Raw genomic sequence first — 6,873 nt, 5'->3', positions numbered from 1 at the left:
CATAGTTATTCCTTCTTTACTGTCAGTGACGGTAAGAAGAACTGAAGCCCTTGATTTTAACCGACCTTGGATAACTATGACTTGGATGACTGAGAATCTTCACAGACACTCAGGATGTTAGCTTAGTCTGCTCTTAGCACTTGCAAGTTGCACTACTTAACGGCATCAGCAAAATGTCAAAACTGTGAGGCAAACTGAATGACTCAAATCTGTATTTCAAAGGCGATTCCACATGGACATGAATTTTGAGCTTATGGTGGAGCTTAATCTGGATCTAAGAGACTTATTCCAACATTTATGATTCAGAAAATTGGGGGGGGGGACACTACATTCATCACCTACTTCAGCAACATTTCTGATTTAGTGGTCAAACGAATGAATATTGCCTCTATTAGTCCTCATTATTACTGTAAATTCTGCAATACTGCCAGGTCGGCTCAGTGGGGATTATGGACCATTAAGAGCAGAGTGGAGACAGAGACAGAGACAGAGATACCTTCTTCACCAGATGCAGAGCAGGCAAAGTGGAGGGGCAGGAAGGAGGATTGTGACCAGGCTCCATATAATGTTAATACAGGAGACAGACTCTGATTGGGGTGCAACACAGTCCCATTCAGCTACACTTAACAGCATCCTCAATAACAGCGGTATAGAGAGCCAAATGTCTGGATGCTGGCCGACGCACACACACTCACACCCATGGCCTGCCCTCCAAATACCAGTGCATTACTGCCCTGGCGCTCATTGACAGAGCTGCCACTCACCACGAAGATGGATGCTCCTCCTGGGGCAATTCCAAACCTTCTTCATTGACTCATTTGTTTTGCTGATCTAACTACCTTTGAACACACAGCACTGAGGTGAATGTGTGTGCTCAAGAAGAGAGGGGGGCATCAGTGTTTTGTGTGTGCATTTTTGTGCCAAACAGTGACCACAGTTCCCACTCCCTTGGCATAGGTAAAACACTCTCATGGGGACCATTAACAGTCGGTACAAAATTAGAAAGCCTGCAACCAATCTTTTCTTTGTCTACCTTTAAACTACAAGTGAAGCTCTCCCTCATGAGATGCTGCAAAAATAAGTCCTGTTGCTCATTTATGCACACTTCCCTCCAAGTTCCTTGATTAAAAACATGTAAATGACTGGTCCAAGATCCCAGCTTCCCTGAGCATTATATTAACCTAAACAAGCCTTCACAAGTTGCATTTTCTTTCTATTCGAGGAGGCTCAAGGATCCTCCAACCACCAGGCTCTGTTGCACTCTACACCTACAAAAACATCTTCATCTCATATCAGTCTATGTGTCTCGATCATGGACTACACACACATTTCGGCAGACAGCCGTGCATTCATCACACACTCCCAGCCATGTCGATAGTCACCAGGCTGAGCTGGCTCATAATGAATTTGAAGAGTTGCACACCTATAGCAAAGTCATTTACTTTATCAGTCCGATAAAAGGAAGCGATAAGATAGTGGCTCAGCACTGTAAGAGTATCAGCCTCAGTCCGCTATTCATCTCACCAAGATCTACAAATAGCAAAGCTCATCCCTCAAGGCAGCCACACTAAGCCTTTATCTATAGAATTTAAAGAAGGGCTAATATCTCATAAGAATGTGTGCTTATGAAAACCATCATTTCCATATCATTATCAGCCTGAATATCTGACTGCCATACTGAGAGGCTTCTCTGGCCTCTCTGTATCTATCCTGCTTCTGGTTCAGGAACTGCTGTGAGAATACAGGTGCAAATATGATTTGGGCCTATTCCTCTTATGAAGTTGACCCCCTGTAATTGACACAGACACACTGGCAATTTGATTAGCTCTTCCTGCTGCTCCAGGGCATTTGACCATGGCAACCTCATCGTCTGTTTCATGTACATAGCTCCACCTATTGGTGAAGTCAGGGGACAGCATGCACAGCAGAATCAGCCTGAGTTGCCTCACATTGTGTTTGGAATTAAGCCACTGGGCCAAATCCAAGAATACTTAACAAGTCATGCCACAGCTGAACCACACACCTAAACCAATTAATGATACAGGATCACCTCTGCAGGGGTAAGGCTACATAATATAGCTGGAAATTAGTTTTTCAATTTTGTTGCAAACAATACAATAACAATTTTATACAAATATTTTTATGTTTCTTCTTTCTCATGCTTTACCAGATTTAGATTATCTATGTGTGTGTGTGTGTGTGTGTGAGCATGCACACATTCACACGCAATGATTTTCATGTAGATTTGGGTGTGCGGTCGAGCAAATGTGTGTGTCAGCCAGCCATTGTGTTAGCAAGAGTGTATGTGCCACTAAAAGTAGTTCATCCCGTTATTACAAAGAGAACTGATAAGAGCCTCTTGAAACACTTGAGATAAGCTTAAGTGCCCTGACATTGTCACCAAACATGCAAGGCATAGGAATGAAAGTCAAGAAAAAATGGGGAAAACACACACACACACACAAACCAACAAAAGAATGTGCTCAATAGCAAGACAGTGTGTCACATGAAGTGAAAATTACTGTACATCGATTCATCAAGATACATCATTAAAACTGTCAAACATCAAAGGCTCTCTGATCACAGCTCATTCTTGAGACAGCAATAGCCTCATTTATCATATTTGTTTGAGCAAGGAGAGACAGAGTGAGGCAAGACGAAATCAAGAGAGGAAGAGAGCGCTGAGAGTAAAAGTCATGAAAGAGAAAAGGATATTAATGTGTAAAGGAATGAAAATAAAGACATTAAATAGAGGAACACATCAACTTACAGAAAGATGAACAGAGAAAGCAACTGAGAAACAAAAACAGAAAAGTGAGGTATTAGAAAGGTTTTGATTAAAAAATAGTGGGCCCTGGTAGTGTCATATGAGAGATAATTGATAGCAAGCAGCAACAGTTCACCTCAGTTTGTGTTGGGACGCCACCTGGACTGAGCCCTAACCCCTGAGGCCCTCTCCAAGCCAAGCATGCTGGTTCAGAGCTTCACACACCTGTGTGCACCAAAAAATATGCACAAAATAGTATCTCTCCCTCCATCGTTTTATTTTTATTATCTGCATTGTTCACCCTCACCTTTCTTTGACCTCATGAGACTTCCAGCACATCATTCACTTTAGTCCAGATTTATTATCATTTATCATTTTATTAACATGGGAAACATTTTGGGGGGAGGTTGTATCGCTAATTTCTGTCCAAATAATGCTTGTAAGAGGACATCTTTAAAGTTTATGCGGCTCGTGATCAAATGGTTTTTATATATCCCCAGGCTCTTGTATTCTCCAAATTGCTTCAATAAATAACTTGTAAGTCTAATTATGCAGCAATTAATTGCAGCCAACATGGAATTCCCATCAATCTTGTAACTTGAAAAAGTCTTTTCCAGCACAGCCTGGCAGTACAAATAAAAAATTTGATTAGATTTTGCGAGCATGTTTGGGATTGTGTGTGTGTGTGTGTGTGTGTGTGTGTGTGTGTGTGTGTGCCAGTTTATCATTATGTGTGCATGTGAGTGTGACTGTGACTCTGTGTGTGTGTGTGTGAGTGTGACTGTGACTGTGTGTGTGTGTCTGTGTGTGTGTGTGCGTGCGTGTGTGTGTGTGTGTGTGTGTGAACATGTGCAAGTGCTCGTGGAGGTTACAGCCAGATCACAGAAGAGAGAGCTCCATCCCTGCAGCTCTCCGCAGTCTGCTCTCTCTGCCGTCTCGTCCAGTTGCTATGGCAGCAGCAGTGAAGGCTGTATCCATGGCCAAAGGAGGAAGCTGGCATCCCCCAATAACAGACCTTCCACCCCTCCTCTCTCCCTGTCTCCCCCCGCCAGGCTCCTGACCCGCTGGTGAACCTGCCTGGGGGTCGGAGGTCAATGGCTCAGAGCTGCCGAGTGACAGTGAGGGATGACGAGGGAGAGAATGAGAAAGAGAGGAGTTACACCACACAGATGGGGAGGAGAGATGAGAAAATGAAAAGATGAGACCAAATTTGATTACTATCAAGAGGTGGGGGTGTGGGTGGCCATTTCGCATTTTAGAAAATGGCTGCTGTTTTGCCTGGTGTCTTTAAAATGGAGGTGGAATGCAGATGGTGTTGACTTTTTTTTGTTCCATAATTTTAGTATGTCTATTTGTTTTTCTCATTTGTGTGTATGAATGTGTTTTCTGAGCTGAGGGGGTTTAAGGGGCAGGTGACAGGGGGAAGGAGACAGGCAGTTTGACAAGGCTGGGTGGAAGGGGGGGTCTGAATGATTTCAACTTTTTTGTTTATTGTTTCTGTGAGTGTGTGTTAGGAGCGCAAGAGAAAGTGTACAACCCGTCTGGGGAGAGTAAAGGTATGTGTGAAGGGAGTTATCTGTGTGTATTGTATGTAGTCAAAAGGGTTGATTTGGTTGGGGGGTGTCAAGTGAGTTGACCCCTGACCTCTCTGCCTCTGAGAGGGCAGACAGTCTTAAGTTAGCTCAGAAAACAACTTCCTCACCTAGAAGATTTGTGTGCTTTCATAGCTAGGGGCCTTTAAAAGTATGCAGTTGTTCATCAGCGTTTGTCAGTCACAGTTTCCCAAAGCAAAAGATTTGACATCTTTCTACATTTTTCTGCCCAACATTGAAATGTGGCTTTAATTTCGTTGAGTTTACCTGAACGTGCATGTGGTGGAGTCATTTCAAGTATTATTCCATGTCTGTCATGCATAGGCTTATAGAATTGGTTTGGGAAAGTCTTTAGATCAAGAAAGAAAAGGGATCCATAAGGAGTGTGGAGCCAGGAAGGAGGCCCCCCCCCCCATACAGACACACCACCACCGTATGTAATGTTACAATCTGTGATAATACATTATCATCAACTCTCCTGCCAATATGGCCAATATGAAGCAGGATATCAGCCACTACTGCCTGAGATAAGCATCACAGTGTCATTGGAGCGCACAAGTGGCCCGTTTGCATACTGTGAGGATAACATTACCCCCTAGTGGCCATTATTTGTAACTGCACCCTGAAACTCATGGGTATGAGTGAATGTCAACAGCCACTGGTACAATCAATCTCCATCCGTAACAGTCTGTGGTCCGTACAGTAGCGGTGGAAGACAGACTCCAACACTTTGCCTCTTCCATCTGATACACGCAATATGTCGCAATATGTCGCTATCAGACGTAACAAGGCCTATATACTTTTTTGTCCATCTTTGTCATTAGCATTGGCTGTTGTGGAGTGCAGGAGCCAGTCAGTAAGGACTGGCAACCAGACATTCACACAGTAGCCGAGAGGGCCGAGCAGAGGGTGTATGTTTGTTTTCCACTCACACACGCGCGCGCTCAGGGCGCTATGCAGACGCTTCACACTGTCCCTCTATCTCTCTGCTGCATTCTTTACTCTTTTTTTTTCCTGCGTGTTCTCCAGATGTCGTGTCCTCTTCGTCACCCCGTTCCCGTCGCTCCGCTCGGTTCCCCCGCCCAGAGACTTGTCACAGCCCCTAACCGCATCAGGAGCACTGCTAGATTGGATATACACGATCTGTCCATCCATCAATGTGTGTGTGTGTGTGTGGGGGGGGGGGGGGGGGGGGGGGGGGGGGGGGCGGCGGTTGTTTATCTGTGAAGAGTGATATAGAGACGCAGAAAGGGAGAACACTTGGGATGGAGTGTCATTTGCAAGCATGAACAACACAAGGAAGTACGAAGAATATGCTCAGAATCTTTTAAACTTGTTTTCTTGCACAGCACATGCAAATGTGCATGCAGTACAGTATGACAAGGTGGGCTATACAGGAATTAACAGCACTCTCTATGCAGTGTGATCCTCGCATCCGTGTTCCCCATCCCTGATTGGTCAGTAATGTGATTAGTGATACTTGTATACAGAAATGCACTGGCTGGTAGACCTAGGCTATATCTGTGATGGCAAAAAAAATGCTGTGCAAACTCCTCTCTGAAAAGTGATGCATAGTTTGAGACTTCATCTCTGCGTCTCTGTCCCTCCTCATCTGTCTCGCGCTGAAGGTTTGGCTGCTGATGCTGAATCACCTCTCCATTTCCCCACTTCCATCTTGTGAACTGAATGAGCTGGAAACACGAGCGTTATGGCCCCTATAAAATGTGTTCCAACGTGGGCACACCAAGTCCAAACCACTGGGACCTGAGCTAACACTTTAATCTGCAGGTGTTCCAGTAGGGCAAGATTAAGCTACTCCCTGTTCCAGACTATGTTAATCAAACAAAGTCTGAGCAGAAATGTGTGATATGGGTATCATGTAATCATTCCTGACATATTATATGTTGATGATTTAATTCAAAGTGTCATGTATATGATCAGAGACTATTAAGGGTTCCCACAGTTAATACCAAGCATCATGAGAACAATAATTCTGGAGATGCTACAGTGTCATCTGTGGGAGTGTGGTTTCAAATGACAGCCTTTTCTTTCTTCAACTGTCAAATAAATAAATCTAAATGCAAAAACACAGCAATGGAGTGCAATAAAAAAAACAGCACTGCTCCTACCATTTAAACTTGTGGTATTGCTTGTTATTGCTACAGGCAGTGTACTGTCATATATTTGTTTAATGTTGAGTACACAGCATAAGGAGGGTTCACTCTGAGGTTGCCCTAACATTCCATCGCTTTATCTTGTGATATAGGCCTACATCTATGTCTGCTCCTCTATCTTTTCCATGCATTTCCAGGTGATGCTGTATCACAAGCACATCTGTGCCCCCCCCATCTTGCTCTCCTTATTCTCTCAATCTCCGTCCTTCTCTCCTCTCCCTGTTTTTCCTCCCACCTGACTTCTCCTATCTTTCCTTCCATTTCCATACTGACTCCCCCAACCCATCCGCACCCCATGCCTCTCTCTCTCTCTCTCTCTCTCTCTCTCTCTCTCTCTCTC

This window comes from Micropterus dolomieu, linkage group LG08, assembly GCF_021292245.1.
Source record: "Micropterus dolomieu isolate WLL.071019.BEF.003 ecotype Adirondacks linkage group LG08, ASM2129224v1, whole genome shotgun sequence".
Classification (NCBI taxonomy): domain Eukaryota; kingdom Metazoa; phylum Chordata; class Actinopteri; order Centrarchiformes; family Centrarchidae; genus Micropterus; species Micropterus dolomieu.
The sequence above is the reverse complement of the archived record's forward strand: the minus strand, read 5'-3'. Positions refer to the sequence as shown.